The 13362-nt window shown below is 49.6% G+C and overlaps 1 protein-coding gene across 6 annotated transcripts in view; it reads left to right on the forward strand.

The window, feature by feature from the left end:
- The window catches only part of CALN1 (calneuron 1), a 522356-nt gene that overhangs the window by 11524 nt on the left and 497470 nt on the right, over positions 1-13362 (forward strand). The window lies entirely within an intron of this gene.

A 13362-nucleotide genomic window follows, 5' to 3' on the forward strand; every position in this document is an offset into this window, starting at 1 on the left:
GCCGCTTGTAGGATTTGAGGAATTCCTAATCTCTATCCCTGTGCCTTTTGAGGAAACTCACTTCTAGCTGAGCCTAAGGTTCTGTTGCAGAGTTGTTTTTATTCAGGAACCTGCTCGGGGCTGGCAGAGAGGGGGAGGAGATTTATCTTCTTTACATTGCATTTTGTAAATTGTACTTGGGCCCAAAGAACATCTATCTGCAAATCCTTCATTGATTTGTTTTCGCCCCCACATCTTCCTTCTGGGTGAAATGTTCTTGAGTCATACCCGAAGGAGAGGTTTCCTTTCAATCAGCTTGACACCACTTCACAGATGTCCCTGAAAGCCAGGCCCAAGCAGAGGGAGCCATTTTCACTGTCCTGAGTTAGAGTCCCGAGGAGCCCAGAGCCCCGTCCGCCTGTGTCGGGGGGCTGCCAGGGGCTTCCACCTGCCCCCACACGGGGAAAGTAGCTCAGGAGGGGGAAAAGCACTTTTACTGATTTTTTTTCCAGGGGCTTTAAAACACACTGGATGATTGGTATCACTTCTCAAGTCTTGAGGGGGATTTGTGCCAAAACACAGCTCCTGGGACTGAGGATTTTCCCCAAAAGTTATGGCCTACAAGTCCTGAAACATTCACATGAACAGTAGTTATGGTGGGTGTAGCTAAACCCATCCCAGCCCTCCAGCAGGGGGTGGGAACTTCCTCGGGGTACCTGTCAGGTAGGTCAGGATACCTGCCTCCCAGACAACGTGGGTGCAGAGTGATTCCTATTCTTGGAACAATAAAACTCTGAGCCGTGGCAGAAACGCTCTGGTTAGGAGAGGCTATTCAAAGCCTCCAAATGAAGCATTTGATGGAATTCCTAGTCGCTGTGCCCGGCAGTGGATCTGTGTAATAATTTGAAGATTTGAAGGGAGGTGCCCAGGGAGAGACGTTTCTTGCAAACAAAAACCCACTGTGGAGGCAGGGTGATGGAAGCCCAGTGAAGAAAAGAGGCCCAGGGGAGGTGGCATTGCAGGCTTGGTGTCTGCTTGCAGGCTTTGCCTTTGGCTGGGGCATGGATGGCTTCACTGAGGGTCAGGCTGTCACCCGGAGCTGGGACATAGGTAGGGCTGTGGCCACTGAGACAGGGCTACTGCCCTGAGCTCACAGAGTGTCCAACATGGGGGGTCCTCATGCAGCCATGGGTAGGTACCTCTTCTTGCTCTCCTCCCTCTGCCCTCTTAGGGCCTGAACACCATAGGCCCTCTGCCTCTCCAGGCACAGTTGCTTCAGTCAACACTCTTCCTGGGCCACTTCCTAGAGGAAGCCAAGGGAACCCAGGCTTCACAAAATCCCCCCAGGGCAGGGAGAGGCCTGGGACAGACGTCACCACTGTGTCCTTGGACGGGTTGGGGCCCATTAACAATAAGTAAATAAATAGGCTGTTCCTTTGTGTCAATTTTTCTTTTCAACTTCGGTGTGTGTGTGTGTGTGTGTGTGTGTGTTGTGTTTTAATTTATTGGATGGCTGCTGGCTTTCAAAAAGCTGTAAATGAGTCCCAGCGGAGTTTGTTTGGACATGGCAACTTTGTGCAGTGGATGTTCTTGGAATGGCCTCAGAGGGTGTTCACATCACCAGGAAGGTGGAGCGGAAGGTCATGGCCTTGGGGGCACGGCAGATCAGCTCAGGCATCTCAGCGCCACCACTTACCAATGCATGGCCCTGGCTGGCTGTGTGATTTCAGTGGGTCTTAGTTTCTTCAATCTGTGATATAGTAGAGTCAGCAGGATTAAACGGAATCACCTAACCGAAGTCTGTGTACGCAGCCAGGACCAAATAAATCTTTCCTCTTGTCTTTTGATGAAGACATCTGCCTCTAATTAAGAAAAGCTTGACACGAAGGATAAAAACACTTAAGTAACTCCAGGGGCTCCTTTACTAACTGTGGGGCGAGCCTTTTCCGAGGGCAGGGACCACCCCTCCGGAGTCATGACTCTTCTCCCAGCGGCACTGAAACAACCTAAAGGTTCATTTGAATGAATACATGATGGTATGCAGACACAAGTTTCACCATAGGTGATTTCTAATGACCACGTGAAGTCCCTTCTCACTCAGCCTACTTAAGAGATGCAGCTAAGCCAGACAGATCAAAGAGCCCCGTGACAGTAATAAATTTGGACTAAAATGTATCCTTTTGTGGGGACATTTGAGTTGTAATGAAAAAAAATATCTCGTATATGAGGACCGCATCCGGTGCCCGTGGACTCCAGAAGTGTCCTTGAAGCCATTCTGATTGCTAAGGGGAAGTCAAGGTGACTTCTGCCTCCCTCGTGATATGCTATACTCCCTCTTCGTACTTTGAAGATGAGGCTCAAGGGGCAAACAGCTCTGGGTGGAAAGAGGCACTCACCCTGTCACTCTGGTGTGTAGAACAAGTCAGTCAATACAGCAATCAATTGGTCAGTCAGTCCAGCCGCATGTGGACTCTTAGTACTATTGTGGAGAGTCATTGATTGAATAAATAGTTATCAAAGGTAACAGTAGTAGTAATGATAATAATTATGCCGCTACCACCACCACCTAACAGAGAGTCTCCTTGACTAGGGGCTGTGGGTACCAACCTCAGAGCGACAGGCACCTCTGCTCTCAAGCACAGAACAGAATGGTACACAAAGGGTGTCAGTGTAGACTGGAACAGGCTAGGAGAGGCAAGAGCACAGTGCACGGTGGGGACTCAGGGGTGGGGCCTACCCTAACTTGACTGACTCCCAAGATGAGTCCCCAAAGAGGTGGTTTTGGAAGAGTGTTCTTGGGAGAGGAGGCCAGCAGTGGATGAGACACTGTAGTGGGTGATGGGTAATTCCACTGGGCTGTGTTCTGGAGAATGTGAGAGAGGAGGCAGGAGAGGTGGGCAGGGGGCCAGATCCCAAAGGGCCTCAGGTGCCCACAAACAAGAGGACTTTCTTCTGAGGGAGATAAGAATCACTGAGGGGTTTTAAGCAAGAGAATCACTTGGGAAAATTAAATTCAATGAATGTTAATGAACACTAGTCGTATACCAAACTGTATTTCTAGGCAGCAGTGAACAACCCAGACAGAAACTTGGTTCTTGTAATTTTCATCCAATGGGGAAGACGAAAAGTGAGGACAGAAAGGTGAATTGTAAATTGCAAATAGCATGTTAAGGGGAGAGGGAAAGCAGAGAAGGAGGGTAGGATGCAGGGATAGCAATAGGGCCTGGGTGGATGCAATCCTAGGAGGAGGGAAGGAGAAGGTGGCCCTGGAACAAGGTGGACACTTGGAGGCGTCATAAGAGCTTTGGCTTTTACTCTGAGGGAGATACAAGTTAGCACTGGGCTCTGAGTTGAGGGGAGACCTCTAAAAATGATCCTTCTAATTACCTTGCTGAGAAGAGGTGGTAGGTGGGCTGGGGCAGAAGCAGGAAGACTAGCAAAGAGAATACAAAATCCCAGTGATTGGGGATGGTGTTGGACAAGGTTGTAACAGTGGAGATGTGAAAAGTGCTAGGATTCTAGACTTTCTCTCTCTCTCTCTTTTTGAGGATGGAGGCAATGGGATTTGTGGATGGATCGGATAGTTGTTTTAGAGAAAGATGAGTCAAGGATGACTCAAGCTTCGTTGGCCTGCCATGGGGATGACAGTGGGTGGAGGAGGTTTGGGAGAAGATCAGGGGTTCGGTGTTTCTCCTGTTAACTTTGAGGCGTCTGTTGAGCATCCCAGCAGAGATGTTGAGTGGGCAGTCCTGAGTTCACAGCAGAGATCTGGGCCGGATACAGCCTTGGGAGCCATTGGAGGACAGATGGTATTTCAAACTATCTCAGATGAAATCATCAGGAGACAGATTATGATGGAGAGGACTGAATTTTGAGGCATTACAACTATTTACAAGTTGCACAGAGAGAGGAGGAGAAACAAATCAAGGATACTGAAGAAGAGGCTTCACTTCTATTCAAGACAATTCACCCCCTTCCTATGTTCTATCTCCTTTCCTCTCCTGGGAGAAAGATTCGTAGATCACCCTCTTCACTGTCAACACATCCTTTTCTCCTGGCTTCTTCCCACCCCCTGGAGATCTGCGCAGCTCTCTCTCTTCTTACAAAGAACCCTTCTTGAACCTTAAGTCCTCCACCAGCTTCTACCTGATTTCTCTCTCTCTCTTTTAACAGATAAACTTTTCTTTCTCTCTTTCAACATTAATTGAATAGCTACTATATGCTCAGCATACAGACAAAAAATAGACTCTATCCTACTAGAAAGACTTTGTACTTCATCTACTTCCATAAAACATTGTGGATGTGTACATGGAGTGAAATCTATACTATATAACCATAAACTAAGGATACAAATTTTGTACCAAGGAAAATATAATTTAGAGTAGAAGAGCAAGATTGGAAAAAGAATAGAATGCGCACATAAGGTCAAAATGTTGTATACGAATGTAATTGAGCAACTAATCTGATCAGAGTTTCCTGGTGAGGAAGGGGAAATTAGAATTCTTTAAAAACTTTACTGAAATATAATATATATCCAAGAAGTTCTCATACCATAATTATACAGCTCCATACACTTTTACACCCTGAATGCCTTACCTAACCAGCAACCAGATCAAGAAATAAGGCATTATTCACACTCGAAATCTGCTACCATCATTGTCATCAGATCTAGCCAGTGCTCTGCCGGGACCAACAATATTGACTTGCCTATTTCAAACATTTTGAGAACTACTTTTTGAGTTTCATTGTTTATGAGGTCATATGCTAGGTCCTCAAGGAAAGTGAGAGCTTTCTGGCCCTTAATTCTAAAAGAATATTTTTGTCTGGAGTTTCATTCAAGGGACACTGAAAAAATTAGGTAGACTACACCTTGTCTATTTCCGTAACATATTTTGGGTAGCATTTACAAAACTGTGCATAGGTAGTGAACTGTCAAATTATAAACTCAGGCTACCGAAGGGTGAAGGTGGCAGTTATTTATTTATTGATTTAAAAGATTTATTTATTTATTTATTCATGAAAGACACACACACACACACACACACACAGAAGCAGAGACACAGGCAGAGGGAGAAGCAGGCTCCATGCCTGCTTCGACGTGGGACTCGATCCCGGGACTCCAGGATCGCGCCCTGGGCCGAAGGCAGGTGCCAAACTGCTGAGCCACCCAGGGATCCCCGGTGGCAGTTATTTAGCGTCATTGGACAGTCAGAAGGTAAAACCTAGAGAGGGCAGGGTGTTAAATGCCAGAGAGATCAAGCAACATAGGGGTCGGGGAATGACCCTTAGATTTGGAAAGTAGGAGGCGGCCTGCACAGTTTCCTGCAATGATGGAGGTCATAGATGGAATTGGAGCTTCGAAGTGATGGTTTGAGGGGAGGCAGCTCTTCCAAGATTGATCCTCACGGCACAGAGAGAGATGGTGGCAGGCCAAGGAGCCTGCCACATCTAGGGAAGGATTTGGTGTGTTCCCCAGTAGAACAGGAGAGGCTTAATCATGGTAGTCAAGGGATAGAGGAGACAGATAAAGGGGAGAGAAAAGAAAATTAAAGAAGCAGAGACCTGGACCAGTTCTCATACTGTGCACAATGCACTCACACACGCACTCAGCTTGGTTTTTCCCTGTCTTTAACTTTTTCTGGTCATGGACTCCTTTCCTCCCCACTGCTCTCCATGTTAAAGCTAAGATGGCCCTTAGGAACCACCTCCCCTCCACAGGGATTGGGGCTTTCTAGGATGTGGTCCACTTGGTCTCTCCCTAAAGAGAAGGCCATTGCGGGGTCTCTGCTGGACTTTGTTTCAGCCACCCATCAGGTCCAGCCTGTGTCCCTAGTTCTCACGTGAGGCTCCTGAGGCCTCCTGTCTTCCTGGCCAGGTAGAGACAGCAGAGGCAGAGCTTACGCCCTGATCTCGCTCCTTCTGCTTGATCAGAGGGTCAACAGGCATTTCCAGAGCTCTCCCTCTCCATCTGTCAAACCTGTTTCTCAAATTTCTGCCACCTGGAGGGTTTGCTAAGACACAGATGCCCTGGGCCCACCCTCAGAATTTCAGAGTCAGTGGGACTGAGGCCCGGCTAAGAATGTGCATCTCTAACCACTTCCCAGGTGCTGCAGAGGCTGCTGCTCCATGGCCAGCGAGGCAGAGAGGGCAGGGGAGGCTGGAGGGGCAGCGGGAGGAAGGAGAGGAGGAGGAGGAAGGAAGGAGGAAAGCTAGAGCCGGCTCCGGGCGCTGCTCCTCGGGCCTGGTCTCACTGGCCTCAGGTCAGGCTTGAGTGAGGCCGGGGTGGCCAGGCGCCAGCTGGGCAAGATGAGGCATGCCACCTTCCAGCCACCAAAGAGATCCAAGGAGTGCAGCGGGGCGGGCAGGCAGAGTTGTGCTGTGGTTCAACTGTGAGCTAGTGCTTCCCGCCCTTCCCTGCCCCTGGGCGGGAGGGGGCCTGGGCCGCAGCCTGGGACTCAGCTTCCCTCCGCGTCCCCGCTCCCAGGGCTGCTGGCGCTCCCGGGGCCCCGGGGAGGGCGGGGACAGCTGGGTGTGACCCCAGGGTTTTCTTCCGCATATTCCAGTATCTTGGCGCTCAGAGCATATGTCAAGTGAATTCTGTGTTTCTGGCAGGTTATTACGCACTGAATTAGTGTGGTGAAATAAAAACTATAATAAAGCTGTACCAGACTCTTAAATTGTTAAAATTTATTATAAAATGTGCATAGTTATTAACTGATTTTCGCCTGTGTGCATTTGCCCGCGCCCGAAGCCAAAGGGATGAAAAGTGACTCTGTCAAAGGGAGGCCGCGAGTTGCCTCCCGGAATTCTCCAGAGTCCCCGTGGGGCAGCAAATTCACGGATTCCCGAGAACAGGCTGCCTCCGGGGCGGCTCCGGGCTGCGGGGGCCCCGAGGAGCCCCGGGCAGGCCGCCGCGAGGTGCGCAGGTGCGCAGGGGCCTGGGTCCCCGGGACTTCCCACCGCGGCTCCCCTGCGCCCCGCGCCCCGACGCTGCCCTTGGAGCAGCGGCCGCCGATGCCCGGCCCCGCCCCAGGGAGCCCCCGCGGGCCGTCGGGTGCCCGCGCTCACCTCTGCGGGGGGGGGGGGGCTGCCCGCCTCCTTGAGCTGGGGGGGCCCTGACTCCCAGCACGCGTTTTGAATCCGGCCCCAGGTGCCGTCTGGACTCGGGCCTCAAGCCCCTGACCCCTGCCCGGAGCCCGCAGCGCCGCCCTCGTCGGTTTCCAGCCCCTCCTGCCGCCCAGGATCAGCCCGACCGCAAATTCTCCTGAAGCTGGACCCCCCCTGCCCCACAATGGTTTTCTTGCGTCTGGGCCACCATCCTGAGTGTTGCCCTCCGGGGGCTCATCCATCTGCTGGTGGGCAGGGGGCTCCCCCCAGAGGGCTCAGGGACCCGCCCGGGGTGCCAGGGGGGCGCCCTGATCTCGGAGCTGGGGTGGGAGAGCTCTTGGGTTTTACGTTCCCTCCAGGAGGGATGTTCCTCGGGACTGTCTCTATGTCCTCCCTGTGTACGTGGCCTAGCTGCTACCCAAGCCTCACAGTTCGGCATCGCATCGCGGACTAAGGAGTCCGCTGGGGGGTTGAGCTGCTTTCTGGGGCATGGCCTGCTTTTGTGGAGACACCTGTTAGCTAACCCAGTTCTCTGACCCTGGGACACCAAGGCTGCCATCCAGGTGGGGAGTTGCGGGGAGGCCACCTATATCTTAAAGACAACTGGATGCTTCTGACTGCTTTCTCCCTTCCAGGCAGTGACTTGGAGGAAAATGAAACCGTACAGCAGAGACTGAAGACACTTAAGCTCCAATGAGACTCTCCCAAGCCCTGAGTCCTCCCTTTCCTTCCCTCTGCCTCACCAAAGTCGTAGGATAGCCCAAGGTGGGGCAGAGATAGGGAGAGTAATAAATGCTTGGGTTCAAATATTCGGGTTTGGGTGAGAGATGGGTTTCCTCCTCCCCCACATCCCCTTGGCACGGTTGTGCCATCATACCCCAGAAGATAGCAAGACTACAAGAATCTGTAATGAAGTGAAATCTAGTTAGTTCATCAGCATCATCTCTTTGGCCAGGCAGTGATTTCCTAGTTTTAAAAGATGGTGAAATTGCCGATATGAGAGCTGGTGCCTGCTAACGTAGATCATAAAGTGGTCAATTTAAGAGAGCCATGGTGCGCACTGCAGAAATCCTCCATTTAGGATCCATTTATATGTTCTCCGCCTAGTTCCGGAAAGGACGCAAGGCAGTTTGCAAAGATGCATATCCAATTGCAAGACATAATTAAATAACAAATAAATGGACAAAGAAAATAAGACAAAAGAAAAACAAGACTGGAATGGGTGATGGGCACTGGGGGTTATTCTGTATGTTAGTAAATTGAACACCAATAAAAATAAATTAAAAAAAAAAAAAAGAAAAACAAGACTGGGAAAGTAAGGCTCGAGCCAGGAGTGAGGTTAGGACACAAAATTCATGACATCAGACCCTGTGCATTTGCTGGAGGTGGAACTCTGGGGCAGCCCTGCGCTTTCTCTCAGCCAACACAGAGAGGGAAGCCGTCTCCTATTGCAGACCCAGCATCCCTGCGATAAAAGCAAAACCAACTGTTCAGGAGAGGCACAGCTGTTCGTGTTACTGGAGGTAGAGAGAAATGTTTCCCGCAGGTCCCCCCAAACAGGCCATGGTGTAATGCAAGAAGCAGTGCCCTGAACCACTTGACAGTCCATATGGCCAGGAATTTTGCAATATTCCTCTGGGAAGGGGTGGTGGATAGTTAGGGAGATAGAGCTGCCCCCAAACACTCTCTGAAGCTCTGACTCAATCAGAGTTTCGATTATCTATGATAGGCTGCCTTTCCTTCAAGCCGTTCTCCATGATTGATTCCATGCTGTAGTGTGAGAGGCTGCTACAGTGTTTAAGGGCTGTGTGTCTGTGTGTGTGTGTGTGTGTGTGTGTGTGTGTGTGTGTGTATGGGCATGCCCGGTGTTTGTATACCCCAGACTGTCAGCTTTGATCCTTTCATTTTTCATTTTGGGGTTCTTTATCATATTTACTTGAAGAAAGCCCCCCCCTCCCCACAGCTCATAATAGCTCAAAAATTAGAGTTTAGAAAAATAGATGAACTTAACGAGCAGTGGTTCTCCCAACAGTGTGAGCACTGAGCAGTGAATTTTGAGGTAATTCTCCTTGACAAGTACGCAGAGGGCAGCTGCCCTGGACTGCTGGTTAGGTACAACTCCATATGCTTTAACAGTTGGTAGAGCTGGAGGTGGTACTGAAATCCTCTTATGAAGACTGAGGAGGTGACCAGGACACCTTCCTGAACAGAACGCTATGCAGGATGCAGCTCCTTCCAGACCAGTTCCTTAGAATTGGCATCTCTTCTCATTGGTTGCTATCTGACTGGCATCAATTTTGACTGGTCAGTGTCTGCACCTCGTAGGTAATTACAAATTTTGAATATCACCCTGCCTGAGAGTAGGGCTGGGAAACTTTTCAGGGAGAATTTGGGGTCTCCTCTAGAGTCCAATCCAAGGATCTAACACCTTTCTGACCATGACAGAAAAAAGTTTGATACAGAAAAAAAAATGTAGACATCTGCTTCAGTAATTAACCTCCCCAATAAACATCGATGATATTTAACCTGGGACATCATAATTTCCTCTGATATAAACTAGCCACAAATTAAGCACCCAGGTCCCGGAGCAAGCTAACTTTACATACGTATTCTTAACTCCAAGGCAGTTAAGTGATGAAGAATGTTTTCTGAAAAATGATGACATTGAGTTTCAGAATAGCTGATCTACATGCTTTCTTTTTGGCAGTAATTAGAGGTTAGAGCCTCTTGTCTATAACAGCCACTACTAACCCATGACCGTAAAACTGTGCTCTCTGTTCAAAAGAGAATAATGATTGATCTCTGTTGGTGTTCAGTTCATCCAGGAGGGGCCCCCAGTAATAAAGATAGAAAATAAAGAGGAAAATATACAATTCTGTTTTATACCATGTTCATAGTTTTGGGGAGTTTTCTATGCACCATTTGTCATTCTAAAAGCTGGGGACAGAGCAAGGAACAGAACCGAGTAGGTTCCTGCTCTTATAGAGCTCACATTCTAGTGGTGACATACAGATAATAAAAATTTAGCAAATATTTTCTATTATGTGACTTTGAGCTCATTCCAAAAATCTGAATCCACTTGGTGCCCTTCAATTGCCTTTCGCTGTTGGGTAAGGATCACGTTTTCCTGATTGTGTGTACATCCAGTAATTTTGAATTGTGCCCTGGACTTTGTAAGTGACATGTGGTAGAGACTCTGGGTTCTGTTATGTTCATCTGAAGAGCATTTATTTGTTTGTTGGTGTGTTTGTTTTAGCTGGACAGTGGCTGAAGTGTCCATTCAATTCTCGGAGGCTTAGCTGGGCTGCTTGAGTGTGCCCTGGCTGTGTAGATTTTTGGGGTTGGCCAGAGGTTTGGCAGCGATACTCACAAGATTTGGGTTTCTACTTCTGTGATTCTCTCCTTTCTGGTGCATCTCTCATCCCTTCTAGTGATGCCCTGAACTCTGTCTTCTGATTCCTCAGCAGTAAGACTTCCATGTCTAGCCTCACAGGGCACTGATGGGGGGCTGCCCTTGGGTGAAAGCCATAAAAATGGGAAGTTGCTCAGTGCCTTTCGATCTTTCAAACATCAACTCCCCTTCAGTTTCTTCCTGCTTTGAGTCACTTTCAGTGCCTTTTGAACATTGTCTTTTATGTATTGCCCAGACTTTATGACTGTGATTTGTTATGACTGGTATTTAGGACAGAGAGATGGTTTGAAGTAAGCCACGTTGTGATTATTAGAAGCAGAACTCCCAAACTTAGCCAATAAATAGATAGGTAGGTAGGTAGGTAGATAAGACCATTTCGGATGGTGATACATGCTATGACGGCAAAAAATAGAGTCTGGAGTGTATATGTGGAGGCGGTACTTCAGGCGGTACTTCCCCTGAGTGACTGGGAGAGCCTCTTAGGAGGTGACATTGAACCGAGACCTGAATGATAAGGGGAAGCCAGGCACTTGTGGATCTAGGTGTGAGCCCTCCAGAGGGAGCATCAGGTATACAAATGCTGACATAAGAAGAGGCAGCAGGGGTGAGTGGGCAGTCGGAGAGGTGGATCACACAGGGCCTCATGGACCACACTAAAGCAATGGCATTTTATTCTACATGTGATGAGAAATCACTGAAGAATTTGAAGCAAGGTATGATGTATCTAGTTTTTGCTTTCCAAAGATCACCCTGGCTCTGCAGAGAACAGGCAGGTGTGGCAAAAGATTGCTTGGTCACCTAGGTAGGGGAGGACAAAGGTTGGGGCAGGAGTGGAAGCCCAGTGCAGCACCCCGCCTTGGGGGATGGGCCCCAGCAGTGTAGAGGCAGATGAGCCTGTTAGTGGGGGTCAGTGCTGCCCATAGCTGGTCATTGTCCCCAAAATAAAGACATAGATGAGGTTGACAGAATGGCTCCTAAGAGACTATTCCTCAGCGGAGACATTCAGCCCAGTGGCCACAGCCCCTTCTGTCTCTCTGTGGGGTCGGGCCTAGAGGATCTCCCCGACACAAGTGTCTTCTTAAAATCCCACAAAACAAGGTTTCTAAGTCTGAAATTCAATACATGAGGCAGAGATGAGTGTTGGTCTCTCTCTGCTGCGTTTCCTGGGAGTTGGCCAGTCTTGGGGGCTCCTACTCAGGGGCACAAGCTGGGTCCCTCCTGCCAGCTGGCAGGAAGGCACATATTTAGATGCATGTATTGTCCAGAGCAGCTGGATTATAAACTGTGAGGCCTTCTAGAATACCTGGGGGTGATGTGGGCCCTTTCCAAAGGGTGCCTGTATCCCCCTCTAGGGAGGTAATAATTGCCACCCTGTCCCAGGGGCAGGGTCTCAGGGGTCTCCTGGCGTGAGGTTATCTGGAGACCCAAGCCTTCAAGGACACAGAGAAGGAAGGAGACTCCTCCCTTGACATGTGTGGTTGGCCTGGCACTTTCTGCCCTGGGGCCAGGTTTTCCCTGTGGCTCCTCAGAAAATTGAAGTTTGAGGTTGAAAGAGAACCAAGAGAGAATAAAGAGAAAAGGAAACAAAACAGACGCACAAATTCTGAATAAACATTTGGTAAAAATCAAGATGAGGTGATAAAAATCAGATGACATCAATAAGATGAGTGTCCAAGAGAAAGCCAAGCCAACGGAGCAAGAGGTAAAAAACAGAAAGGTAAAGAAAGAGGAAGAAGATGGTAGAAATTCACATGCAGAGCAAGCATTAAAAATGTAAATGATAAATGTGTATTGAAATTGAGTCTAACCAGAAAGGAATGTTTCGAGAAGTCAGTGGAAAGCACAATGCCAGGCAATGCTTGGCACCAGAGGCTTCTTGGGGCTGACAGTCCCCTTTAGAGAAGGAACCTGGTAGGGTCAGAGGACGGGAGAGGTGGGTCTGTAACCAGCTGGGGTCCCTCTTGAAAGGGTGGAGTCCAAAGGCAGCCTGGACCCCTTCCCTTCAGGCTCTTAGACAGCCAGGCGGTTGTGGTCTCTCTCCCTCACGAGTCTGGCTTCAAGGACAGCTCCCCAAACTAGCACCTGCTCTGCGAGGGTGCGGGCTGCAGGGAAGTGAGGCAACAAGGACCCGCCAGGGTTTCTGTGTCCAGCAATCTGGGGGAAATAGAGCAGCCTGTCTCCTTCTGAAGCACTATGGTCTTTGCTGGGTGTTAAGAGGTAAGTCTCTTACCTCAGGGGCCAGGTGCTCAGGTGGGTGCCAGCTTCTCCCTGCCTCTGCATCCCTCCCCCGTAGCATCCAGGGGTAAAGGAGCCCCGAAAATTCAGGTGGCCATATGCAGTGAACGAAGCCTCTCAGGCAGCATCTACCAAATGAAAAGTGACACCTGTTTGGGGTTGCAAGAGGGCATGCAGCCTGGGGGCTGTAGGGTGAGATCGGGTACTTATTTCATCCTGGCCTGGAGCAAAGCCCACTTGGAGTGTTAAGTCACGTCTGCAACTTATGTGTGTCTGGCTGCATCTTGCCTTATTTTCCCAAGCTTCCTTCTGGTTATATCTTCATACAATGCTTGGCTTAGGGTTAGGATCACAGCGAGCACCTGACCTGCATGCAGATTGCTGGGATGTCCCCAGGGCCAGGGTGGGGAGGAAATACCTGGGAACCTGTATTCCTGCAGCCAGGAGCCAGAGCACCACCCAAACCCGGCATCTGAGGGTTACCCAAGAAGACGGAGACACGAGCCCGACCTAAAAATGGCCAGCAGGGGGCACCTGGGTGGCTCAGCGGTTGAGCATCTGCCTTCAGCTCAGGGCATGATCCTGGGGTCCTGGGATGGAGTTCTACATGGGACTTCTGGCAGGGAGCC

This window comes from Canis lupus, chromosome 6, assembly GCF_003254725.2.
Source record: "Canis lupus dingo isolate Sandy chromosome 6, ASM325472v2, whole genome shotgun sequence".
Classification (NCBI taxonomy): domain Eukaryota; kingdom Metazoa; phylum Chordata; class Mammalia; order Carnivora; family Canidae; genus Canis; species Canis lupus.